Source organism: Papio anubis, chromosome X, assembly GCF_008728515.1.
Source record: "Papio anubis isolate 15944 chromosome X, Panubis1.0, whole genome shotgun sequence".
Classification (NCBI taxonomy): domain Eukaryota; kingdom Metazoa; phylum Chordata; class Mammalia; order Primates; family Cercopithecidae; genus Papio; species Papio anubis.
Window position 1 is genome coordinate 132,459,860 of NC_044996.1, and position 27,976 is coordinate 132,487,835.

Consider the following 27,976-nt stretch of genomic DNA (forward strand, 5'->3'; position numbering starts at 1 on the left):
TCCTGTCCCTTTTAAGGGCTCACAACTCTAAGGGGGTACGTGTGAGAGGGTCATGATTGATTGAGCAAGCAGGAGGTACGTGACTGGGGGCTGCATGCACTGGTAATTAGATCGGAACAAAACAGGATAGGGATTTTCACAGTGCATTTCTATACAATGTCTGTAATCTACAGATAACATAACTGATTAGGTCAGGGGTCGATCTTTAACTACCAGGCCCAGGGTGTGGTGCCGGGCTGTCTGCTTGTGGATTTCATTTCTGCCTTTTAGTTTTTACTTTTTCTTTCTTTGGAGGCAGAAATTGGGCATAAGACAATACGAGGGGTGGTCTCCTCCTTTATTAGTTGTATTAAAGTTGTACTGAATATGGATCAACGATGTTGACAAAAGAGTCAAACTCTGTAAAATATTTGAAGAGATTTATTCTGAACCAAATATGAGTGACCAAGGCCCAAGGCACAGTCTCAAGAGGTCTTGAGAACATGTGCCCAAGGAATCCATAGATGGATTCATAGGTTTTCTGATTGCAAATTGGTTGAAAGAGTTAAGTTGTTATCTAAAGACCCAGTATCAGTAGAAAGGAGCATCTGGGTTAGGGTAAAGGGTTGTAGAGACCAAGGTTCTTATTATGCAGATGAAGCCTCCAGGTAGCAGGCTTCAGACAAATTAGATGGTAAATGTCTCTTACCAAACTTAAAAAAGTACTATAGTCTTAGTTAATTAAGTTCCTGGATCAGGAAAAGACCTGGAAAGAGAAGGGGATTTGCTACAGAAAGTAGATTTTCCTCACAATAGGCAGCTTTGCAGGGCCATTTCAAAATATGTCAAAGAAATATGTTTTGGGATAAAATACTTTGATTTCTTTCACGGCCTGCTATTTGTCAATGTGATGCTATACTAGAGTCAAGTTGGAATTTAGTTTCTTATTTGCTACAAAGAGTCTGCTTTGTCTGTCTTAAGAGCTCCATTTTAATGTTAATGCTGGTCAGTTGTGACTAAACTCCAAAGGGAGGAGGGTATCATGAGGCACATCCGACCCTCCCACTTCCCATCATGGCCTGAACTAGTTTTTCAGGTTTACTTTGGAATTCCCTTGGCTGAAAGGGAGGTCCATTCAGTTGGTTGGGGGCTTAGAATTTATTTTTGGTTTACAATGTAAAAAAGAGAAATCTGATTTATCTGGTAGCCATATTCAGGACATCCTGGCCATGAAGACACTCAAACTCTGACACAGAACCTGGGTTCTGGTGATGCATAGACTGAGCTATGATATTCCTGACTTGATCATAGTCTCTTGCACTTTTAACTTGTAATTCTCAGTAACTCTCCAGCCTGCCTGCACATTACTATGACAACCACAGTCTATTAAATAAGAATCTCTGGGCATGGGCCCCAGGAATCAGTAATTTTTAAAAATCCCCCAGACGATTGTAATGTACAGGAAGTTTGAGAATGAGTATGCTAACCCTTGCTACTTAAAGTCTGGTTCCCCAGTCACTGGCAACATCCGCGGCACACAGGAGCTTGTTAGAATTGCAGAGCACTGGGCTGCACCCTCCACCTTTGGAATCAGAATCTGCATTTCAACTAAGCTCCAGGTAATTAGTATGCGCCTTGAAGTTTGGGAAGCGCTACTAAACAATTGGTTCAGTGTGGTCTCTTTGTGAAGAGGAGAAACACGAGGATTATTTCCCATTTTGCCACCCGAAGAAGAGATCTCTTCTCCCTGCCTTCACCTCATTATCTGACTGTAAACATTGCTAGAGGTGAAAGCTCAGGCCTTCTTCTCTTGGAGAAACTGAGCAATTAGTCACCAGAGCTAGACTTTTAAAAATTAAAATGCATAGTGTGGTCATGAACAGTGCAGTTGCTTATCAGAATTCCCAAAAACTTAAGGAGAAAAGAAAACCGAAAGCAAAAGCTACTCCCACCAAAAAACAAAGTTGTCTTTTTTTTTTTTTCGAAGATGGAGTCTCACTCTGTCACCCAGGCTGGAGTGCAATGGCACGATCTCTGCTCACTGCAACCTCCACCTCCCGGGTTCAAGCGATTTTCCTGCCTCGGCTTCCCAAGTAGCTGGGATGACAGGTGCGTGCCACCACGCCCAGCTAATTTTTTTGTATTTTTTAGTAGACACAGGGTTTCACCATGTGTGCCAGGCTGGTCTCAAACTCCTGACCTCATGATCCACCCACCTCGGCCTCCCAAAGTGCTGGGATTACAGGCGTGAGCCACCGTGCCCAGCCCAAAGTTGTCTTTTCCCAGGAAAACATTTTAGGTCAAAGAGTCAAAGGCTATTCCATTAGATTACCAAAACCCTTGAAGTTTGTTAAATAAATTAGTGTCAATAAAAAAAAAAAAAAAAACCCCTCTGATTTCTTCATGTTTTAAAAGTATTTCTAAGGAAGAAAAGATTCAGGGTGGGATTAAGTAATAATGAAATATTTGTATTTGTCCTTCTGTATGTGGAAGAGCTAACATCCAAAATAAGAATATCTTGTTCTTATTTTGGATGTAAAGTTAAAACTTATTGACAAGAGTCTTAAACTGAATTAGGTAAGGCATGGATATTTCTCTAGAACCACCCCACACACACACAACAAAGAGTCTAATACTTCTGATCACATTTCATAAAAATTGTAAAGTCTACTTCTAAAGAAGAAGTTAAATTGTGAGGATATGGTATAAGGAAATGACATCAGATGCTGACTCCAATCCACAAGAAGTGACGAGAACCAGAAGTAATAAATACGAAGGTTAATATATAACAAACTCTGTAAATATATACTTGCTCTCCTTTCTTCTCTCAGCTGCTTTAAAAGACATAAGATTATGTAAAGCAATAATTATAACAATGTATTTTTAGGTTTCTAACATATACAGACACCACATATATAGCAGTAATAGCACAAAATAGGGGTAGGGAATGGAGCTACATAGGAATAAAGTTTTAATATCTTACCAGAATTAGGTTAGAATATTAGGAGTGAATTATAATAAATTAAGATGTATACTGTAAGCTGTAGAGCAACCACTAAAAAAAAAAAAAAAAACCTTAAAAAGTTAAAATGTAATTAAAGGAATTAAAAGGATACACTAGAAAATGTCTACTTACTACAAAAGAGAATTGTAAAGAAGGAAGACAGGAACAAAAAATACCTGAGACATGTAGAAAGCAAACAAAACAAAATGGCAGACATAAATCCAACTGTATCAATAACTGTAAAGTAAATAGATTAGACAATCCAATCAAAAGACAGCGATTATCAGACTGGATAAAGAAAACAAGATCTAACTATATGCTGTCCACAGTAGACACACTTCGGATTCAAAATTGTAAGGGTATGTTCATGTCTAAGGACTGGAGTCTGTGCTGATTGTGGATGAGTACATTTAATCTACTGTGTGTTGGGCACTGAGGTACGATGATTTTTTTTTTTGGTCTTAACTATAGCTCTTTTGTATGAAAGATCCTAACCCTCTAATACCAAGACAATTTCAGCTCTTTCAGTGAGCATCCTGGAAGATTCAAATATTATTCTCTCCTAATAAGGTCAAAGAGGAGAGGGAAAAGATGAGGCTATAAACTATCAAATTACAATTTTCAAGAAGTTAAAAGCAGAGTTATACATACAATAAATGAACATCTTTTGAAGATTTTTTTAACTCACAAATGAAGGAGCCAGCAGGATGGTATAGCTGGTCCAAAGGAGAATGCTTGTTCCTTAAGCATTTATAGTCTCTGAAAGAATGCTGAAACAAGATCTCCAAGCTAGAGACAAAAAATGCTTAATGTCAGATGGGGGAAAAAACCCATAATACTTTTCTAATGGAAAGAAATCATCTACATCTCTATCTGACAAAATCTCCTTCCCATCTCTTTCAGTTTATCAATTTTTTACTAGTTGTCATCTAATTTTATAAAGTCTTGGGTTTAATCAAGTAAATAAGAAATCGAAGTTGCCTACATTCGCTGCACCTTAGGTGGGCATGAAGATAACGTTCTAGATGACACGGAAAGGGCACACTGTAATCTTTCTATGATCTAAGTTTTGGAAAGTTTTTCTTAACAACAGCAGATTCAATTGTGAAATACTTTATAATATGACAACCACAATCACATGGCTAGTATTTACTACTGGTTCCTTTCTAGGCACTCTATTGAGCACTTTATATACTTTACTTCATTTCCTCCTCCTCACTCCAACAGTAAGGGATGGGTGTATAATGATTCCCTCCAATTTTGGATGAGAAAATTAAGACTCAGATAAATTAAGTAAGCTCTCCAAGGTAACACATCCAGTAAAAGGTGTAGCCAGGATTTGAACTTGTGATGTTTTTACTCCAAAAAATTTTTTGTATTTCAAAAAGAGGATTTCTAAAATGTCTTTGTATCCACAATAGTGCCTTGAATGTAACATGTATTCAATATGTGTTTCTGGTGACTTAATTGAAATTTCAACCAACACAAGCCAAAAAAAAAAAAAAAAAATTAACAAATAAGTTTTTAAAGTCTTTCCTTTTGAATTTCTGTACAATTTCTCCTTCCCCATAGAAAATTCTTCTCTTTAGCCAGATTCCTTCTCATTCCCTTTAGCTAAAGATGCATAAAATTATACAATGATTGTATCACTCCAAAATACTCTGCAAGTCGGGAGCATGTATGGACATAAATCACTCTTTATCACAAAGTACTGGCAGTGGAAATGTACTGGCTTTTCTTGTCACGGGGGTTAATTTTGAAATTCCATCATCTCTTTCAGCAAGGTATCTAAAAACTTCACGGACAATAATCATTCACTAGATCACTTGAGGAATGAGTGAATATAAACTTAAACTTTTCTTTTTTTTTTTTTTTTTACAGATGAAAGACCAGATAAGCTAAACCAGGGTCACAGAGCAAAGCCTTGAAAGAATGCAGAAAAGAAAGCCAAAGTTTTCACTTGAAACTTAGAGTTTAACTATTGAACAATCCCTGCCAAAGTTATTTTCTTTCATTTTAATAAGTCCTTTCTTAAGGAAAAATAATGCCTTAAAGACAGCTGGTTATAAATGGGCAGGGAGAAAACACTTCAGGAAAAAGAATGTCTGAAACATGTTTGGCAGTGACAATTTTCTTGATTCAAACAGTGAGTGATTTTTGTATTTCCACATGAGTGACCACGTTCAACAAGATGTAATTGCCAAACACCTGGCATATGTCACATACTCTTAGCTAAAAACAGAGCCATGGGAATCGAGAGCCCATCTGTGATCATGTACTGGAGAAGGGCTGAAGTTAATAATCAAAACGAGTCTGTCTAGATGTTCTTTTCCAAAAACTATGCACTTACACTTACAGATCTCTTTCCACTTAAATAGCTTGAGTGTGTGCAGGTGTTCTGCAAGACCTGAGCTGCCGTTGTTGTCAAATTCAATCTTATCTTCAGAAGCAGGTTAGAAATGAGCCAAACGAACAATCTGATCATTCCATTTCATGGTGCACATCATGGGAGCACCTGGGTTGTGTCCCAATAATCAGACATATGACAAAGGCGGGGCAATGGTGAGCATGGCACTGGCCCAATTTGTCCTTTATTCAGAAAGTCACAGAGCTTGTCTGTATTTGGAAAAGGCCTTCATATACAGGCTTGAGCTAGGGCAAGAGGGGACAAGGAGTGAAGAGGACAAAGAAGTAATGCAACAACATCAGAAGCTTCTCAATCAATGAGAGCAGATGGTTTTGGGGACCACACAAACTATTTCACTATTGGACTCTGCTGGTGTCAGGAGAAAGCAATCATAGATAATGCATAAACAAATGGGTGTGGCTGTGCCCCAATAAAACTTTATTTACGAGAAGAGACAGCTGGCTGAATTTTGCCTGCAGACTATAATTTGATTACCACTGAGTTAGAGGAATAGACGTCCACACATGACTTCATCTTGAGCTTGAACATTAAAACTACAGATGTCATGATCTGACCTGGGATGTTTTTTTGCCCTCTCAACACATCACAGAAAGTAGACGTTTTCAAAATCTTTTTTTTTTTTTTACACATAAGCAGATTTCCACAAACTGAACTCACTCACGTAACAAGCAGTCAGATTTCAAAACACAGAAAGATCATCACCAGCCCCTCAGAAGTCCAACATTATGTCTGCGAGACACATCCCTGTTGCACAGTTGAAATGAGTTGGAACCCATTCAATGCTATTTCTGTATAGTGCTCCACTGTGTAAATATTGTATTTATCCATTCTATTGCAATGGACGTTAGGTAGTTTCCAGTTTTTTTACTATTATGAATAGTTCTGCTATAAAAACTCTAATCCATGTCTTTCAGAAAATATACAGTCATGTGTCACTTCATGATAGGGATATGTTCTGGGAAATGCATTGTTAGGCAATTTCATCGCTGTGAGAACATCACAGAGCAGACTGACACAAACCTAGATGGTATACCCTACTATATACCTAGGCCATATGCTAGAACCTGTTGCTCCCAGGCTACAAACCTGCACAGCATATTCCTGTACTGAATGCTGTAGGCAATTGTAACACAGTGGTAAGTACTTGTGTATATTTAAACATAGAAAATGTACAGTAAAAATATGGTATTATAATCTTATGAGATCACTGTTGTATATGTGACCTGTCACTGACCAAAACATCATAATGCAGGGCATGGCTTTATGTACAAATATTGTTAGGTCCGTATCTAAGAGTGCAGTGGCACTGCTGGGATAGGTTTAGTAGACTGCTTTCTACACACCGTTTTCACAAGTAGTTTGCTCAAGTGGTATACCCCACTGTGGTATGTGAGAGTTCCATTTTCTCCACATCTTTTCTAAGTGGTATTTTTCATCTTTCTCATTATAGACATTCAGGTGGGTGTGCAGTGGCATCTCATTGATGTTTTTATTCATTTCCCTAATAGTTAATGAAGTTGAGCAACTTTCATTGAGCTTATTGGCCATTTGGTTATTATTATTATTCTGTAAAGTGTCTCTTTAGGTCTTTTGCCCATTTCCCCATTGTGTTGTTTGTCTTTTTCATGCTGATTTTAAGATTTCTTTTTTGAATTCTAGTTGTATTGCTGTGTAACAGGTTGCTTAAAACAATAGCGTAACAATAAACATATATTCTCTCTCACATTTTCTGTAGGTCAGGAATTGGGGAACAGTTTGATTGGGCTAGTTCTGGCTTGTGATCTCTCAGGAGATTGTCAGATGTCAGCGGGGGCTATAGTCATCTAAAGGCTTGACTGGGGCTGATAGATCTACTTCCAAGATAGTGCACTCACATGGCTTATAAGTTGGTGCTGTCTGGTAGGAGGCCTCAATTCCTTTCCTGTGTGGTTCTCTTCACAGGGCTGCTTAAGTGTCCTCATGACATAGTGGTTGGCTTCCCTAAGAGTAAGAAATCTAAGAGAGCAAGGCAATAGGCACAATTCCCTTTGTGTGTTAGACTAGGAAGTCATATACCCTCACCTCTGCCATATTCCATTGGTCACACAGACCAGCCCTGATTCAATGTGGCACTACACATGAGCACAAATACCATGAGGGGAGAATCCTTGGAAGCCGTATTAGTCATTGTTCTCTAGGGGGACAGAACAAGTTATATATATATGAAAAGGAGATGATTAGGGCGAATTGGTTCATATGATCACAAAGGTGAAGTTCCATGATAGACCGTCTGCAAGCTGGAGAATGAGAGAAGCCTAGTAGTGTGGCTCAGTCCAAGTCTGAAAGCCTCAGAGCCAGGGAAGCCAACAGTGTAGCCCCCACTCTGAGGCTGAAGGTCTGAGAGGCCCCAGGAGGTTCCTGGGGCAAGTCCCAGAGTCCAAAAGGCAAAGAACCTGGAGTCTGATGTCCAAGGGCAAGAAGAAAAAATGGCGTCCTGCTCCAGAAGGAAGAGAGAGAGGAAGCAAGAGCCAGTCGAGTATCCCCCTTCTTCCACCTGCTTTGTGCTAGCAGGGCCCCGCACCCTGCATTGAAGGTGGGTCTTCCTCTCTCAGTCTACTGACTCATGCATCAATCTCCTCTGGAAACACCTTCACAAACACACTCAGAAACAACGCTTCACCAGCCATTTAGGTATCCCTCAATCCAGTCCAGTTGACACCTAATATTAACCATCATGGGGGCAATCTTGGAGGCTGGCTACCACACGAGTCAGTTATACCAAGTCATTTTTGAAGAAGAAAAAAAAAAAGGAAACGGTGAGGAAAAATCCTTTGGGATGTGCTTTCAATCATGCTAAAATGTCTTCCCTTCTCGTCTGACTAATTAGCCATTCTTCAAAATTCAATTCAAGTCCCCAGTGCATCAGTTTCCCCGCGGTTCCACGTTTATGTGCTTACACATGCAGAGTGACATGAGACACTGCCTGCCAACTGATACAGTTTTCGGGATCCCCAGAGGTTGCTGACCCCCATGATACTCTGTTCTACTAAGTCATGCCTGAAATCCTGCTTTAGTGCTTTTTTAATTAAGATTTTAATCCTCTTTTAAAGCAAGCATCTTTAGGAGCATGTAGTGTTATGAGTCATTTATCCCATAGTTATTAAAGGGGCATCCAAGAGACGGTTTTCAGGTTAAACAGAGGCACCAGGCACAGAGGAATTTCTCAGCTGGATAAGGGGAACCTGGCAACAGGTCTGGGACTGAGAAGAACCAAGACAGATGCCTTGGAAACAAAATTTAAGGAAATATTTGCTCTCAGAGTCATGCAAGTATGGAGTTGGCACCTGAGAATGAAGACCCCCTTAAACGTTGCACCCTAGGTACCAGGGCTCAGCCTATGTACACACAATCATGGTAACAATCCCAGGGCTGACAACTTTAGGTAAAATGACTAGTTATTGCCATTTATTGGCAGTTTCATATGATTCAACTTAATATTTATTTACTAATTGTCAGGCACTTTGCTCAAACAATTATTAATCCTCTCAAACCTCTACAAAATAGGCATCGTCCCCATTTTATAGCTAAGGAAAGTGAGGCTCATCAAAGCTACAAAACTTGCCCAAGTTCACACGGCTCGTAAGAGGTAGTGCCAAAAATCCAAAGTAGGTTGGCTTAAGTCCCACCCCTAGGCTTTTTCACTCTCATCATGTTGTATATGTCTAGAGGAAGATAGAAATTGACAGCTATGGGTGTGGTGTAACTTGAGGCCAGCTGAGCAGAGGTTTACTCTATTATATTAGCAATGACCTGCAATGACCCACATTATACAAACATATTCATGCCACCTCTTAAGTGAAGCATAAACATTTGTGTCTGCAGAAGATGGCATGTGCAGAAGGAACTAATAAAAAGTTCTCGTGAATGAATAACTGCAGTTGAGAGAGATGTTATAGATGGAGCAGGGCGGATCTATGTCCACAGAGAGCTGCAAAATCTTTCAATAGAAATTTCTGTTTCAGGACCAGTGAGCCAGTCTAGTCTTTGTCCATTTCCTGTGAAAAGGAAAGAGTTTTTTTTTTTTATCTTTTTATTTTTTTGTATACGAGAAAGTGATTTTACAGATAAGCGTAGCTATTGTGAAATTCTGTTTTGAGTCATAAGAGCCACTGCAAATTTTAATCTGCAAGAAAAGAAATGCCATTTTTTAGTGGAATCTCTATCCTTTGCTTTTTAGAATGAATTTATGAAAGTGTAGGTCAAAATTGCCAAGTGGTGGCAATTTCATATGGTACAACCTAATACATAATCAAGAGCAGGGTCAGCAAAATTTCCCTGCAAAGGACCAGACAGTAAATACTTCAGGCTTTGCCAGTCAGAAGGTCTCTGTCGCACTACTCAATTCTATGAAAGTAACCGTGGAAAATATGTACATGCATGGGCATGGCTGTGTTCCAATAAAACTTTATTTATAAAAATGGGCAGTGGGCTGAACATGGCCTGCAGGCCATAGTCGGGCAGTCCCTGATCTAGAGGCAGTACTCAAATGTAATTTAGTATTTTTCTTTGCTCTTCAATATTTTGATTGTTTTTTGTTTTGTGGTCTTATTGTTTTTCTTTTTTTCTTTTTTTAATTATACTTTAAGTTCTGGGGCACATGTGTAGAACATGCAGTTTTGTTACATAGGTATACATGTGCCATTGTGGTTTGCTGCACCCATCAACCTGTCACCTACGTTAGGTGTTTCTCCTAATGCTATCCTTCCTCTTTTTTAAAAAAACAAGTTTTTAAATGCTAAAGTGATGAGGATAAAAAATATCCCAGACAGTGCAAAGCATCTTTGAAGGGTAGAGAAACGGTTTGGCCACAGTGCACACAATTTAAAGGGCCAGCTGTTTTCACTCTGCATCGCTAGCTGAAAGAGCCATCCGGTCTCATAACAAGTTCCAGACTTCAATTTGGTATTTCAAAAATAGAACTTGTTGCTGGAACATCTCTATCTTTAAACATTTGGAGGGGATGCTAAATAAATCATGGGCCAAATATGTTGTGTGTCCAATGCTATTGTTAGGTAATACATGAGAACCTTTGATTTATGTGTATAACTATGTGATCTTGTGTATGCAAATAAGAACACTGTATACAGGGGAATTAATGCTGAAAGAGGTACCTGTGTGTGTATATTGATTCAAACTGACATTGTGATCACTGTCACAGGCTTAGATTCTAGATCCGGTTTCCCTATGAAACCTTAGGCAAATCTTTTGGCCCATATCATAGCTCCTTCCTCATCTATAAAATAAAGAGGTTAGATGAGATCGGAAGGTTGCAAACTCAGATGCCTCCAGGGGCCATGCTAATAATACAATAACTAAGCATTGTGTAAGACAATGGACAGATGTTAAGCTTATTGTGCTATAATCTGCTTTTTGGTTTGGCCTATTAGAACAAGGTAGAGGACAAACGTTACCACTTGCAAAGTTCATCTTTGGCCCGTGGGTTACCATCTCGTGACCCTAAGAACTAAAGTAAGGTTTCTGCACTATTGATATGTTGAGCCAGATAATTTTTTCTTTTGGGGGCTGTGTTGTACATTATAAGATGTTTAGCAACATCCCTAGCTTCTGCTTCCTACCTCCCAGTAGGACTCACTCCCACCTCTCCAATTAGTGGCAATCAAAAATGTCTCCAGACATTGCCAAGTATCTCCTAGGGGGCAAAATCACCCCTGGGCTAAAACCACTGATGTTTCGAGATAACTATGCAAACACGGGTTTTGAGGCCTGGATGGTATCAGTGCTACTCAAAGTGTGGTCCCTAGACCAACAGCACCAGCATTATTTGGGCATGGGCTGCACTCACCCTGTACCTACTGACTCAGACTCTGTGGGGATGGGACCCAAGAACCGGTGTTTTAGCAAGACCTCCAGGTGACTCTGAGGCTCACTGAAGTCTTAGTGGCATTGGAGTTGATTCTTCGGAGAGCAGTTTAAGTTCTTCCCTCTTGAACGGAGGTGAAGATAATGGGAGTGATCAGGATTCTGACAGGCAGGTTGGAGAGCAAAATGCTGGGGGAAGAGAAGAAACAGGGTTCCACTTGGTTTTTCATCCATGAGAAGGGGAAGAAGGGAGTGGAGGCCTGATTTTAGTGGCATTTGATGAATGACCTTTAAGGATTTTAAGTAACATGGGGTTCCGGAGATGAACTTTATTCACCACTTACCTGTGTACAGTAGTCCCCTTATCTGTAGGGGGATAGGTACCAAGACCCCCAGTGGATGTCTGAAACCACGGATAGTACCAAACCATACATATATATACATATATGTATACACACACACATATATATACACACATATATATACGTATACGTACACACACACATATATATACACGTTGGTTTTTTCTTATACATACATACCCATGATAAAGTTTAATTCATAAATTAGGCATAGTAAGAGATTAACAACAATAAATAGTAATAAAAGAGAACAATTATGAGAATAAATTGTAATAAAAGTCACGTGAATGTGGTTTCACTCTTCCTCTCAAAATATCTTATTGTACTGTACTTACCTATTTTTGAACCGTGGTTGATTGACAGTGGGTAACTGACACCTCGGAAATCGGCACCTCCCGTATAGGGGGGCTACATATAGAATCCAGGCTCTCTTCATACATTTGAGCCATGTATCTATAGTGAGTTGATGCTAATCACAGTGACTGCCACTCCAGAATAAAGCCCCACGCATGACTGCAACTCTTCACTTCCTCTGCTTCTGCTGATAGAAACTTACATTCTATTTTTTTGAGACGGAGTCTTGCTCTGTCACCCAGGCTGGAGTGCAGTGGCACAATCTCGGCTCACTGCAGCCTCTGCCTCCTGCATTCAAGTGATTCTTTTCTTTCCTTTTTTCTTTTTACTTTAAGTTCTGGGATGCATGTGCAGAATGTGCAGGTTTGTTACATAGGTATACATATGCCATGGTGGTTTGCTGCACCTATCAACCCATCAGCTAGGTATTAAGCCCCGCATGCATTAGGTATTTGTCATAATGCTCTCCCTCCCCTAGCCCCCTACCCCCCAACAGGCCCTGGTATGTGATATTCCCTTCCCTGTGTCCATGTGTTCTCGTTGTTCAACTCCCACTTAAGAGTGAGAACACGTGGTGTTTGGTTTTTCTGTTAGTTTGCTGAGAACGATGTTTTCCAGCTTCATCCATGTCTCTGCAAAGGACATTAACTCATTCTTTGTTATGGCTGCATAGTATTCTGTGGTGTATATATGCCACATTTTCTTCATCCAGTCTATCATTGATGGGCATTTGGGTTGGTTCCAAGTCTTTGCTATTGTAAATAGTGCTGCAATAAACATACATGTGCATGTGTCTTTATAGTAGAATGATTTATAATCCTTTGGATATATACCCAGTAATGGGATTGCTGGGTCAAATGGTATTTCTGGTTCTAGATCCTTGAGGAATTGCCACACTGTCTTCCACAATGGCTGAACTAATTTACACTCCCACCAACAGCATAAAAGCATTCCTATTTCTCCACATCCTCTCCAGCATCTTTTGTTTCCTGACTTTTTAATGATCACCATTCTAACTGGTGTGAGATGGTATCTCATTGTGGTTTTGATTTGCATTTCTCTCATGACCAGTGATGATGAGCTTTTTTTCATATGTCTGGTGGCTGCATAGATATCTTCTTTTGAGAAGTGTTTGTTCATATCCTTCACCCACTTTTTGATGGGGTTGTTTGTTTTTTTCTTGTAAATTTGTTTAAGTTCCTTGTAGATTCTGGATCTTAGACCTTTGTCAGATGGATAGATTGCAAAAATGTTCTCCCATTCTGTAGGTTGCCTGTTCACTCTGATGGTAGTTTCTTTTGCTGTGCAGAAGCTCTTTAGTTTCATTAGATCCCATTTGCCAATTTTAGCTTTTGTTGCCATTGCTTTTGGTGTTTTAGACATGAAGTCTTTTCCCATGCCTATGTCCTGAAGGATATTGCCTAGGTTTTCTTCTAGGGTTTTTATGGTTTTAGGTCTTACATTTAAGTCTTTAATCCATCTTCAGTTAATTTTTGTATAAGGTGTAAGGAAGGGGTCCAGTTTCAGTTTTTTGCATATGGCTAGCCAGTTTTCCCAGCACTATTTATTAAATAGGGAATCCTTTCCTCATTGCTTGTTTTTGTCAGGTTTGTCAAAGATCAGATGGTTGTAGATGTGTGGTGGTATTTCTGAGGCCTCTGTTCTGTTCCATTGGTCTATGTATCTGTTTTGGTACCAGTACCATGCTGTTTTGGTTACTGTAGCCTTATAGTATAGTTTGAAGTCAGGTAGTGTGATGCCTCCAGCTTTGTTCTTTTTCCTTAAGATTGTCTTGGCTATACAGGCTTATTTTGGGTTCCATATGAAATTTAAAGTAGCTTTTTCTAATTCTGTGAAGAAAATCAGTGGTAGATTGATGGGAATAGCATTGAATCTATAAATTACTTTGGGCAATATGGTCATTTTCACGATATTGATTCTTTCTATCCATGAGCATGGAATTTCTTTTTCCCTTTGTGTCCTCTCTTATTTTCTTGAGCAGTGGTTTGTAGTTCTCCTTGAAAAGGTCCTTCTCATCCCTTGTAAGTTGTGTTCCTAGGTATTTTATTCTCTTTGTAGCAATTGTGAACGGGAATTCACTCATGATTTGGCTCTCTGTCTATTATTGGTGTATAGGAATGCTTGTGATTTTTGCACATTGATTTTGTATCCTGAGACTTTGCTGAAGTTGCTTATCAGCTTAAGGAGTTTTGGGACTGAGACGATGGAGTTTTCTAAATATACAATCATGTCGTCTGCAAACAGAGACGATTTGACTTCCTCTCTTACTATTTGAATACTCTTTATTTCTTTCTCTTGCCTGATTGCTCTAGCAAGAAATTCCAATACTATGTTGAATAGGAGTGGTGAGAGAGGGCATCCTTGTCTTGTGCTGGTTTTCAAAGGGAATGCTTCCAGCTTTTGCCCATTCAGTATGATATTGGCTAAGGATTTGTCATAAACCACTTTTATTAATTTGAGATACGTTCCCTGAATACCTAGTTTATTGAAAGCTTTTATCATTAAGAGATGTTGAATTTTATTGAAGGCCTTTTCTGCATCTATTGAGATAATCATGCGGTTTTTGTCATTTGTTCTGTTTATGTGATGGATTACATTTATTGATTTGCATATGTTGAACCAACCTTGCATCACAGGGATGAAGCCAACTTGATCATGGTGAATCAGCTTTTTGATGTGCTGCTGGATTTGGTTTGCCAGTATTTTATTGAGGATTTTCACATCGATGTTCATTAGGGATATTGGCCTGAAATTTTCTTTTTTTTGTTGTGTCTCTGCCAGGTTTTGGTATCAGGATGATGCTGGCCACATAAAATGAGTTAGGGAGGAGTCCCTCTTTTTCTGTTGTTTGGAATCCTTCCAGAAGGAATGGTACCAGCTCTTCTTTGTAATTCTGGTAGAATTCAGCTGTGACTCCATCTGGTCCTGGGCTTTTTTTTGGTTGGTAGGCTATGACTGCCTCAATTTCAGAAGTTGTTATTGGTCTATTCAGGGATTCAACTTCTTCCTGGTTTAGTCTTGGGAGGGTGTATGTGTCCAGGAATGTATCCATTTCTTCTAGATTTTCTAGGGTTTGTGTGTGTGTGTGTGTGTGTGTGTGTGTAGAGATGTTTATGGTATTCTCTGATGGTAGTTTGTATTTCTGTGGAATCAATGGTCATATCCCCTTTATCATTTTTTATTGTGTCTATTTGATTCTTCTCTCTTTTCTTCTTTATTAGTCTGGCTAGTGGTCTATTTATTTTGTTAATCTTTTGAAAAAACTAGCTCCTGGATTCACTGATTTTTTTTGAAGGGTTTTTATGTCTCTGTCTCCTTCAGTTCTCCTCTGATCCTAGTTATTTCTTGTCTTCTGCTAGCTTTTGAATTTGTTTGCTCTTGCTTCTCTAGTTCTTTTAATTGTGATGTTAGGGTTTCGATTTTAGATCTTTCCCACTTTCTGATGTGGCCATTTAGTGCTATAAATTTCCCTCTTAACACTGCTTTAGCCATGTCCCAGAGATTCTGGTGTGCTGTCTCTTTGTTCTCATTTGTTTCAAATAACTTACTTATTTCTGCCTTAATTTAGTTATTTACCTAGTAGTCATTCAGGAGAAGGTAGTTCAGTTTCCATGTAGTTGTGTGGTTTTGAGTGAGTTTCTTAATCCTGGGTTCTAATTTGATTGCACTGTGGTCTGAGAGGGTGTTTGTTATGATTTCTATTCTTTTGCATTTGCTGAGGAGTGTTTTACTTCCAGTTATGTGGTTGATTTTTAGAATAAGTGCTGTGTGGTACTGAGAGGAATGTGTATTCTGTTGATTTGGGGTGGAGAGTTCTATAGATGTCTATTAGGTCCACTTGGTCCAGAGCTGAGTTCAAGTTCTGAATATCCTTTTCTATCTCATTGATCTGTCTAATATTGACAGTGGGGTGTTAAAGTCTTTCACTACTATTGTGTGGGAGTCTAAGTCTCTTTACAGGTCTCTAAGATCTTGCTTTATGAATCTGGGTGCTCCTGTATTGGGTGCACATATATATTTAGGATAGTTAGCTCTTCTTGTTGCATTGATCCCTTTACCATTATGTAATGCCCTTCTTTGTTTTTTTGGATCTTTGTTGGTTTAAAACCTGTGTTATCAGACTAGGGTTGCAGCCCCTGCTTTTTTTTTTTTTTTTTTGCTTTCCATTTGCTTGGTAAATATTCCTCCATCCCTTTATTTTGAGCCTATGTGTGTCTTCGCACAAGAGATGGATCTCCTGAATATAGCACACCTATGGGTCTTGACTCTTTTTCTAATTTGCCAGTCTGTGTCTTGTAATTGGGGCATTTAGCCCATTTACATTTAAGGCTAATATTGTTATGTGTGAATTTGATCCTGGCATCATGATGCTAGTTGTTTATTTTGCACATTAGTTGATGCAGTTTATTCATAGTGTTGATGGTCTTTACAATTTGGTATGTTTTTGCAGTGGCTGGTACCAGTTTTTCCTTTCCATATTTAGTGTTTCCTTCAGGAGCTCTTGTAAGGCAGGCCTAGTGGTAACAAAATCCCTTAGCATTTGCTTGTCTGGAAAGGATTTTATTTCTCCTTCGCTTATGAAGCTTAGTTTGGCTGTATATGAAATTCTGGGTTGAAAATTCTTTTCTTTAAGAATTTTGAATATTGCCCATCTGCCCTCTGAGTGGGTTTGTAGGGGGTTCTGCAGAGAGATCTGCTGTTGGTCTGATGAGCTTCCCTTTGTAGGTAACCTGACCTTTCTCTCTGGCTGCCCTTACCATTTTTTCCTTCATTTCAACCTTGGAGAATCTGAAAATTATGTGTCTTCGGGTTGCTCTTCTCGAGGAGTATCTTAGTGGTGTTCTCTGTATTTCCTGAATTTGAATGTTGGCTTGTCTTGCTAGGTTGGGGAAGTTCTCCTGGATAATATCCTGAAGTGTGTTTCCAACTTGGTTCCATTCTCCCTGTCACTTTCAGGGACACCAGTCAATCTTAGGTTTGGTCTTTTCATATAGTCCCATATTTCTTGGCGGCTTTGTTTGTTCCTTTTCATTCTTTTTTCTCTAATCTTGTCTTTATGCCTTATTTCATTAAGCTGATCTTCAATCTCTGATATCCTTTCTTCCACTTGATCGATTCGGTTATTGATACTTTTGTATGCTTCACGAAGTTCTTGTGCTGTGTTTTTCAGCTCCATTAGGTCATTTATGTTTTTCTCTAAACTGGTTATTCTAGTTAGCAGTTCCTGTAACCTTTTATCAAGGTTCTTAGCTTCCTCGCATTGGGTTAGAATATGCTTCATTAGCTCAGAGGATTCATAATTACCCACCTTCTGAAGCCTACTTCTGTCAATTTGTCAAACTCACTCTCTGTCCAGTTTTGTGCTCTTGCTGGAGAGGAGTTGTGATCATTTGGAGGAGAAAAGGCATTCTGGTTTTTGGAATTTTCAGCATTTTTGTGCTGGTTTTGCCTCATCTTCATGAATTTATCTACCTTTGGTCTTTGATGCTGGTGACCTTTGGATAGGGGTTTTGTGTGGGTGTCCTTTTTGTTGATGTTGATGTTAGTGCTTTCTGTTTGTTAGTTTTTCTGCTGTCAGGCCCCTCTTCTGCAGGTCTGCTGGAGTTTGCTGGAGCTCCACTCTAGACCCTGTTTGCTGGGTATTACCAGTGGAGGCCCCAGAACAGCAAAAATTGCTGCCTGCTCCTTCCTCTGGAAGCTTTGTCCCAGAGGGGCACCCACCTGATGCCAGCCAGAGCTCTCCTGTATGAGGTGTCTGTCAACCCCTGTTGGGAGTTGTCTCCCAGTCAGGAGGCATGGGGATCAAAGACCCACTTGAGGAGGCAGTCTGTCCCTTAGCAGAGCTCTAGTGCTGTGCTGGGAGATTTGCTGCTCTCTTCAGAGCCAGCCGGCAGGAATGTTTAAGCCTGCTGAAGCTGTGCCCACAGCTGCCCCTTCCCCCAGGTGCTCTGACCCAGGGGGATGGGAGTTTTATCTATAAGCCCCTGACTGATGCTGCAGCCTTTCTTTCAGAGATGCCCTGCCCAGTGAGGAGGAATATAGGGAGGCAGTCTGGCCACAGCCACTTTGTCGCACTGCAGTGAGATCTGCCCAATCCGAACTTCCCAGCTTCCTCAACACTGTCAGGGGAAAACTGCCTACTCAAGCCTCAGTAATGGTGGACACCCCTCCCACCACCAAGCTTGATCATCCCAGGTCGACTTCAGACTGCTGTGCTGGCAGCAAAAATGTCAAGCTAGTGGTTCTTAGCTTGCTGCACTCCATGGGAGTGGGACCCGTAAGTGAGACCACTTGGCTCCCTGGCTTCAGCCCCCTTTCCAGTGGAGCGAATGGTTCTGTCTCACCAGGGTTCCAGGCATCACTGGGGTACAAAAAAAAAAAAAACTGCTGCAGCTAGCTCAGTGTCTGCAAATAGCTGCCCAGTTTTGTGCTTGAAACCCGGGACCCTGGTGAATTGTAGGCACACAGGGGATCTCCTGGTCTGCGGGTTGCAAAAACCATGGGTAAAGCATCTGGGCCAGATAGCACAGTCCCTCTGTAACCACGCTGGCTGGGAGGGAGGTCCCGGCCTTTGCACTTCCCAGATGAGAGCGATGCCCCACCCTGCTTCTGCTTGCCCTTCATTGGCTATACCCACTGTCTAGTAGTCCCAATGAGATGAACCAGGTACCTCAGTTGGAAATGCAGAAATCACCCACCTTCTGCATTGGTCTGCGCTGGGAGCTGTTCCTATTAAGCCATCTTGCCAGATCTCTCAAGCAATTCTTCTGCCTCAGCCTCCTGGTAGCTGGTTTCAAGTGATGCACCACTGTACCCAGCCAAAACTCACTTTCTCTCTTTACCCAGGACCCACACTTTCCAGCCGGGGCCTGGCTTCTGCCTCCTCCCCAAGCAGGGAATGGGCACGCATGACTCAAGCCAACCTATCAGAATCCTCATGCCATTTTTCAAACTGGATCTAGTGTGCTGGCTTGTGAAAATGATTCCCACGCCACAGAAAGAAGTAGGGGAGAGATATGGAAAGCTGATGGTGTTTGAGCTGGTTCAGTTGCTCCTACATCCTTCCTGTGGTTTGAGGTGTGTGTGTAATAAATGCCTCCTCTTTTTGGCACAGGTTGACTCCAGCTTTCTTGTCAGCTGCAACCACCATGTCTGACTATTACACAGTTCAGTAATAGTAATCTAGAAAATATGACTGCCTGTGTTACCTACTAAGGATTATGAGCCTGGCTTTAAGGTTGTAAAATGCGATCATAGAATAATCCTAATCCATTATTTTTCTTTTAGATTGACGATTCGTTGAAACATAAAAGGGACAAAATGCTAAAGAGGTTTTTTGAATAATACTGTTTTAATTTAATTATGATTTGATTATGAAAGGCAGCTTTCCCTCTATTCTCATCTCCCATTGACTTAGAAAAATAATTTCCATATTGTTGTTTTTTTTTTTTTTTTTGAGCCCAGTCTCACTGTGTCTCCCAGGCTGGAGTGCAGTGGCGGATCTCGGCTCACTGCAAGCTCCGGCCCCGAGGTTCACATGTTCTCCCGCCTCAGCCTCCCAAGTGGCTGGGACTACAGAGCCAGCTACAGCCGAGCGTAGTTTTTGTATTTTTTAGTAGAGGCCCGGGGGTTTCACCATGGCTTAGCCAGGATGTCTCGATCTCCTGACCTTGTGATCCACCCGCCTCGGCCTCCCAAAGTGCTGGGATTACAGGCGGAGCCACCCGGCGCCCGGCCCATATTATTTGTTTTTGTTTAAAGAACTAAGCCCACCAAGGTTGCGTGTGTGTAACAAATATTCATTGAAAGACATCTAGCAAATCCAGAAATGAAAAAGAAGAAAATTAAACTGCTCCATAATCCTACTATTCAAAGATAACCATGATTAACATGTTTTGTGTCTTTCCATTTTTTTCCCCTTCCATATAGAAGTTTAAAAGCCCTATTTACTTAACCTCTGGAAATCACCAAACACATCAAGATGTACTTATTAGGTGTATAGAGTTGTGCTGAGTTCTTTACAAAATAATCAGACTAAACCTGTTCTATGATCTCTAGATGCTTATAGTCTATAGGGGGGTTACAAATTTTTTCCTGTAAAAAGCCAGATAGTAAATATTTTAGGCTTTGAGGGTCATATGATCCTGTCACAACTATTCCCTTCTTGCTACTGTAGTGAGAAAGCAGCTATAGACCATATGTAAAAATACATATATATGTGGCTGTGTTCCAATAAAACTATTTACAAAAGTAAGCATGCAGACTGAGCTACCATCCCCTACACAAATCCAGCAGGTCAGCATTTTAATGCCAACTAACAGAATATTTTCTTTTATTGTAGATTAAAATGTAATCATTATTGTGTTTTATTGTCGATTAAAAATTTTTCTTTTTAATATAGATTTCTACATTAAGCAACTATCATTTCACTTGGTGAAGAATAAAGAGGACTATAGTAATCGATAGTACCCTACAGAGCCACTGACAAGAGGAATGAATGTTATTTGGAATAAAATCTACATCCTCAAATATTCCCACATCCTAAGGAACACATATATGTGCCAGGAAAAGATTCCAGGACAATAAGCCAAGTAGGATTGTCTTAAGGCTCAGATTCATAGCTAGACTAACTAGAACTTGACTTATATACATCTGCTAGCAAAGCCAGCAGAAGTTGTATTGGTACTTATCTATGAGACAAAGGCTCACTTTATTAACATATATTTCTGTCTGTGAAAGCTAAGAACAGAGAATATCGCTGAGGCCTGGTATGGATGAAACATCCAGATGTGACCTGAGTGGTCCCTAGTTTCCACTGGTTCTAGGATGGTGAAAATAAATGGGAACTACTCTGCATTGGATCAATTTCAGAACTCCCTAGAGGTCTGAATTGTCCTCTGCAATGAGTTAGGAGAAGAGTGCTTATGGGCCACTTCTGTGCTCATTGCTGGAGTCCTTCTGGCTTCCCAGCAAGCAATGGGGTGGGGATGGTTTGTCACTGTACCTTCTTTCAGAGTGAAGAGATGATCCCCACAGGACCTGACTTGTTGGTGAGCCTTCTTTTCCCCTAACTGGGCTGACTCATGGGATGCATTGTAGCCCAGACACCCTAAGAGCTAGCTCAAAAAGAGAAGGCTGTGATAATTACTCCCCAGGGGGCAGGAGAAGCTTGCCTGAGAATTTAGTATGGGGATCCTGAGGGCACACTTTAGGAGGAAAACCTGGAGGAAGACTAAAAGCTGAGGCTTCAGGGAAGGGCACCCAGGAGGTCTAGAATGACAGCCAGATAGAGAGAAACTAGAGTAAGGGTTGAAACTTACAAATGGGAGACTGCGGAAATCGAGCTAGGACTGGAGCTGAGAAGAGCAGGATTTGGGGTTTGGGGTTTGGGAATGAGTAGAAAAAAATCCAAATTGTCTATGAGGTCGCCCTGAAGCCTAACCCAGCAGAGGTCAACCAACCACCCCCATGGTAGGGACTGCAGTGTGGTTCTCAAAACTTCAGTGTGCATAAGAATCATTTGAGGGGCTTGCTTACAATGCAAATTACTAGACACCCACCTTCCTCTTCAGGGATTCAGATTCAGTTACAGCTAAAATGGGACTTGAAGATTTACTTTTTTAAAAACATTTCAGGTGATTCTGATGCACTGGTCCCTGAATTATGCTTTTGCGAAGACTGGACATAAGATAAAATTATGTCTTCTCTGCTATCGTATCTATAACTGCTACTGGGGTAGCTTGACCTCCAACCTGGCCTTTTTCATTTGTTTCATATTTTTAATCTTAAAATAACTTGTACTATTTGCCCTAATTTTCTTTTCAACCATGTTCTGAGGTAGGAATTTTTATAATCACTTTTAATTGAGGTTCACAACACTTCATGTGGAGTAATCAACAGCTGAGCTCACAGCACTGAGACCTTCTGAGCACAATGTCAGTGCTCTCGCCCTATTACATCAGATATTTGTGCAAAAAAAAAAAAAATGAAAACGTGTAGGATCTAGTAATCCTACCCAAATCTCCTGGGTCTTTGAGGACCAGAATGACTCAGGACTAAATCAGAAGCTGCTCTAGCTTATATATAGGAGGCATGCAATATGACAATTCAGTAGCACAGCCCCAAACAGAGATGAAATCTTTCAAGGTAGAGTCAGTGTGGTTGGAGAGTGTAGAAGGGGAAAATGGCATTATTGAAAAGGCCAGTGTTTGCACAGCTGCTGGTCCAGCTCGCAGAGCCTAGGATCAGAAAAACCAAACTTGGCAAGATTCACACTGGCAGAAAAGATGCGAGAAGGGCCTGCAGCTGGTCAAAGAGAGCTTCGAGCAAACTGGTGAATGTGGTTTTCTTGCTGCTCCACATCACCTAGGCCTGAGTCCTTCAGATCCACAGAGGAGGCTTTAGGTTCAGCAGAGGAAATTAAAGACTCATCTTCTGGGTAGACTTAGGGTAGAATCAGCCATTTCCAATGGGACTCTGGTTTGCCCTCAGAACTGAAGGAAGGAATTAACCTCAATCTTGTGATTATCATCCAGGAACATGGGAGAGGTCCCAGCAAATAAGATTCCCAGGGCACACATCTTAGAGCTACTTCTATCTGACACCTTGTTACTCATAGTGTAGTCCATGGACCAGCAGCATTAGCATCGCCTGGGAGCTTATTAGAAATGCAGAATCTCAGGGGTACCTCAGACTGTATTAAAATCTGCATTTTAATAAGACTCCCCTAGGTGACCTCTGTGCACATTTAATTTGAGACTTTAAAGCAGACACTCTGACCTTAATATGTATTCAAAATAATACATGGGCTAGAACCTGTTGGGATTAGATCAGCTGCCAACATCAGAAGCAAGAGATAAATTTTCATAAATTTTAATGATTTTCCTGGTCATCCCACGTTACTTGCTTTACTAGAAAGTAAAGATGTACAACAGGTTTAGAAAGAAAAAAAAGTTATTTTTTTTTAAATTTATTTTTTTCTTTGCGATGGAGTCTTGCTCTGTCACCCAGGCTGGAGTGCAGTGGCTCAATCTCGGCTCACTGCAACCTCCACCTCCCGGGTTCCAGTAATTCTTGTGCCTCAGCCTCTGGAGTCGCTGGGACTACAGGCATGTGCCACCACATCCAGCTAATTTTTGTGTGTGTGTGTGTATTTTAGTAGAGATGGGGTTTCACCACATTGGCCAGGCTGGTCTCGAACTGCTGAGCTCTGGCAATTCGCCCACCTCGGCCTCTCAAAGTGCTAAGATTACAGGCATGAGCCACCATGCCTGGCCCAAAGCCATTTACTTCTAATAAATATCCTTATTAATTTGTTAATTATTAATTCATGCCCAACTCTCTCCACAAAAAAATTAAAACTGTTTTTAAAAGTATGAGTAGAGTTGTAGCAGCTTTTATTTTCCAAAATAGCCACAGCAGTATTTCCCATCCCTTCCAGAATCTTCTCATTTCTCGATTGAAGGATGGGCTCTATTTTCCTTCCCTGGGAAGGACTGCGTTTCCACCCTGAGGAAAAAATGTGGTAGCAGTAATGCTACCTAACTTCCAAAGCTAGGTCATAAAAGGCAATGTAGCTTCTGCCCAGCTCATTCTATCTTGGGATAGAATCTTGTGGTACCCAGTGGGTACCCAGCCACTATGTCAGTCATATGGACAGGTAACATGTAGGTGTTCTGGCCATAGCCCCAGTTGTTTTGGTCTTGTCGTCAAACAGCATATAAATGAATATATTAGTCCATTTTCACGCTGCTGATAAAGACATACCTGAGACTGGGAAGAAAGGTTTAATTGGACTTACAGTTCCACATGGCTGGGCAGGCCTCCGAATCGTGGCGGGAGGTGAAAGGCACTTCTTACCTGGTAGCAGCAAGAGAAAAATGAGGAAGAAACAAAAGTGGAAATCCCTGATAAACGCATCAGATCTCGTGAGACTTATTCACTATCACGAGAATAGTATGGGAATTACCGGCCCCCATGATTCAATTACCTCTCCCTGGGTCCCTCCCACAACAAGTGGGAATTCTGGGAGATACAATTCAAGTTGAGATTTGGGTGGGGACACAGCCAAACCATATCAGTGAGCAAACCTTCAGATGATTCCAGCTTCCAGCCTTTGAGCGGCCCCAGCTGATGCCATGTGGAGCATAGACAAGCTGTCCTGCCAAGCTCTGCCCAAAGTGTATATTTGTGAACAAAATAAATGTGGACGTTGTTTTAAGTCACTATGTTTTGGGGTAATTTGGTATACAAGACTAGATAACTGAAACACTACTATAAACTCATACCATAGTTATGAGAATAAGGTAAAAGGAAAATAAAACTAGGAAAGGAATAAACCTAGCAATAAGAAGAGTTTTGGGAGAACCAAAGCTTTTTTTATTTCTGAAATACGAGGGTTTTTTTGTTTGTATGGTTTTTGGTTTTTGTTATTATTTTTGTCTATGCTTTCTGGCAAAGAAGAATATAGTTTAAGGCAATGTTTGTCAAACTTTAATGTGCATACAGATCACCTGGGGGTCTTGTTAAAAAGCAGATTCTGACTCAACAGGTCTGGAGTAGGGTCCAAGATTCTCTATTTCCAACAAATTTCTAGGTGATGTCAAAACTGCTGTTCCCAGGATCACATTTTGAAAAACAAATATGTAAGGTAGCTTCGGCAACTTTTCTGCAACACATAAAAATGAGCTTCAATAAGCCTGTTCACCATAGAGTAAATGTATAAGGCAGATGAAAATTCACTAAGTGATCTCTGTGGGGCCAAAACAATGATGATCAAATACAAAGCGTGCTAATGGATTAACTTGGTCCAAGGAAAAAATTTTAAATATCTGAGGTTGGACTTCATTTATGTCTTTTCGTTTCTTTCTTTCCTTCTTTCTTTTTTTTTTAAGATAGAGACAGAGTCTTGCTATGTCGTATGTCGTCCAGGTTGGTCTCGAACTCCTGGCTTCAAGCAATCCTCCTGTCTTGGCCTCCCAAAGTGCTGGGATTGGACTTCACTTCTCTCAAGCAATGCTCCAAAAATATTATTTCTTGTAAAATGTGCTTTTGATAAGATTTGCAGAGCAGATTGTGAACACAGTGCCAGACATTTTCTGTTGCCAATTAGGGAAAGATCCATATGTTTCAACCATCAAAAAGATAGGGTAGTGCTATGGTTTGAATATTTGTCCCCTCCAAAACCCATGTTGAAATTTAATCTTCAATGTGGCAGTATTGAGAGGTGGGGGCATTTAAGTGGTGATTTGGTCAGAGGGCACAGAGCTGATTCATGGATTAATTCATTAATGGGTTAATGGATTAATGGGTTATGGCAGTGGGGAGTGGTGGCTTTATAAGAAGAGGCAGAGAGACCTGAGCTAGCATGCTCAGTCCCCTTGCCATGTGATGTCTTGAACCACCTCAGAACTCTGCAGAGTCTATACCAGCAAGAAGCCTCTCACCAGATGTGACCCATCTACCTTGAACTTCTCAGCTTCTTTAACTGTAAGAAATAAATTCCTTTTCTTTATCAACTATCCAGTTTCAGGTATTCTGTTACAAGCAACAGAAAACTGATTAAGACAGGTAATGTTAAGTTAATCTTAGGAAATTTAAAATGCCAATCCAAGACAGGCGTTTGGATGAAGGTCCACACAGCCATCACATGCGGAAGACAAACCAAGTAGGATGTATATGGACACATAAGAGGAAATGTATTCTGGGAATCAGCTCACATGACAATGGAGGTTAAGAAGTCCTATGATCTGCTGTCTGTAAGCTGGAGAACTAGGAAAGCCAGTGGTGCGATTCAGTTGAGTCTAAAGGCCTGAGAACAAGGGGTGGAGTGGGGAGTAGGGTGGGAGTTGGGGGAGTGGTGCACTGGTGTAAGTCCTGGAATCTGAGAGCCTGAGAACCAGGGACACAAATAGATGGATGCCTCAGCTCAAGAATTGAGAGCAAACTAGACCTTCCTCTGCCTTTTGGTACTATCCAAGCCCTTAATGAATTGGGTGGTGCCCACCCACATTGGTGAGGGTGGATCTTCTTTGCTCAGCCTACTGATTCAAATGCTAAGCTTTTCCAGAATCTTCCTCACAGACACAGTCAGAAATAATGTTTTGCCAGCATTTCTGGGCATCCTTAACCCGGTCAAGTTGATACATAAAATTAACTACCACATCCATGGAAACGGATCAGTAGCTCCCTCAAGAAACAGTTCTGGACTATTCTGAAGTACAGATAAATGATTAGCCAAAACCTCAAATATGGGCCACTTAGTGTTCAGGGCAACCCTACAAGATAAGTATTATTTGCTCTTTTAGGGAACTTTTTGCGCCGAGCTTGACCTTCAAGATTACACAAATGTAGGTTTTGCATGAGTAGTCAGTATAATTTAGCACTTAACTGATTTCCATCCATAGAAGCAAAGGCTGAGAAATGACCAAAGAAAGCTGCAGACAAATGAATGTTTTTCTTCACACATTTCTCTCAAAGTGCTAGGGCTATAACAATTGTCAATTACAGACAGAAATTCCTAACGTCTGCCTGTTCCTCACAGAAAATTATGAACTGAGAAATGCAGGCTTCTAATCCAAAGGAAGAAATAGGCAAAAAATGAAAAACGGTTATCTAATGAATGAGGCTGGATCCACAATTAAGGGAATGAAAGAATTCCACTTTCTAAAAACAGAATGGGCTATGGTCTGGGCCCAACCAGATGGAAATATACTAGAATGTAAAATAGACTGGATATAATACTTCCTTATGGAATTTATTCAGTAGTAATTCTAAATTTGCACCTAGCTTATAGATAATTCAAAAACTGATGAGGATAGAGGGAAACCAGTTGGGTAAGGGGAAAGTGGCTGAAGAGAAGTTGACCGTGACCAACTTTTTATACAGACAGAAGTAACATCTTAACATTCAAAACATTCAAAAGGTTTTATCTGTCATCATTTTAGACTCATTAGTGCTTCAGAAAACTTTGAAAATTCTTTAGCATAATGAAATGATGGTGTTTATTATCCAAAATGAGAATGTTCTCATGTTTCAGTAATTAATGAAATACATGGTTTGTAAATTTAACCTGAGGATCAAAGCCGTCTCTAAAGGAATGGGCAGCTTCACCAATTAGTGAGAGCCTGTCTGGAGTTTCGCGTGGGAATCATGTTCCTTGGAGATTTCTACCACCACTAACTTAGATTTCAGCTTTCAAGTCTTTTAGGTCAGTTTCCACTCATGTAACCATTGTCCCCTTTCCAAAATTTACTATCATCTTTTAATTTACTATCATCTTTTTTTCCCATTCTATCTTATAGAGCTATACCTTTAAACAAATAATCTTTTGTGTTTCACCTTAGCAGGATTTTGTGAGGAGTAGACATAAATGTGGGTGTTCAATCTATCCCATTTAATCAGAAGGTCAGTATATCTATCAACTGTTTATGTTAATGGCTGTATTTTTATTTCCTAATTTTTACTGTGTGATTGTGTGAGTGTGTGTGTGTTAATTGCAGTTGTCTTTATATCTGTTAATAGCTTTTATCCCTGGGATATGTTATTGCATGATTATTCACATTCCACTTCATATACTTTCACCTGTTTTAACATTTTGTTTTGTGTTATTCAATAAACACATATTATTTTTACATTCTAAAAAGAAGTTTTCATCTTGGAAAACACTAATGCATCAATGACATTTATTTCTTGTGGTTATTCAGGGAAGACAAAAACAGTTAAGGAAGAAGAAAGAAAATAAGTAAGAGAAATGAAATGAAATGTTCACAAATATCAGTACTGGAATTTAGAGTGTCCTGAAATAAAAAGAGAGTAGTTTCTTTTGCTAGTATTTTACTCATGTTACTACACTAGATTCTGAAGAAAAATAGTGTACATTAATTCATTAACAATTCATTGACCCTTGACTAAGTGCCAGGCATCAAGGTAGGTCCTAAGATTACAAAGCCATAGGAAACCCAGTCTAGT